This window comes from Dendroctonus ponderosae, unplaced genomic scaffold (genome assembly GCF_020466585.1).
Source record: "Dendroctonus ponderosae isolate FM_Combo_2020 unplaced genomic scaffold, Dpon_F_20191213v2 Dpon_F_20191213_1, whole genome shotgun sequence".
Classification (NCBI taxonomy): domain Eukaryota; kingdom Metazoa; phylum Arthropoda; class Insecta; order Coleoptera; family Curculionidae; genus Dendroctonus; species Dendroctonus ponderosae.
Window position 1 is genome coordinate 27064751 of NW_026017110.1, and position 376 is coordinate 27065126.

Genomic DNA, 376 nt, shown 5'->3' on the forward strand with positions numbered 1-376 from the left:
AAACAGACGAAAAACAATTTTATGAGTTATTTTCCGGAGCCAAAAACTATTTAAGTAACAATTCGGAAACTAAAGATTTTGCAAACTATTTTTTTAATAACTATGAAAATAATATTTTTTCTTGGGCATTTTGCTTCCGCCTTCACTCTGGAGTGAATACAAACATGCACTTAGAAAGAATGCATCGAACCATCAAAGAGATTTATTGCAGCCAAAAGAAGATTAAACGTTTGGATCATTTAATTTATAAGAGACCGCCTTTTTGATCAACTAGTTATTCATCACAAAGGGAAAGTAACGAGTAAAATTAAAGCTGTTAGAGACAGACATCAAAAAAGCATAACATTAGATTCAAGCAAGTTAATGCAAAGTGAAC

At 31.1% G+C, this 376-nt stretch overlaps 1 protein-coding gene across 1 annotated transcript in view; it reads left to right on the top strand.

The window, feature by feature from the left end:
• The window catches only part of LOC109536434 (N-acetylglucosamine-6-phosphate deacetylase-like), a 77726-nt gene that overhangs the window by 8471 nt on the left and 68879 nt on the right, over positions 1 to 376 (top strand). The gene's annotated exons all lie outside the window — the stretch shown is intronic.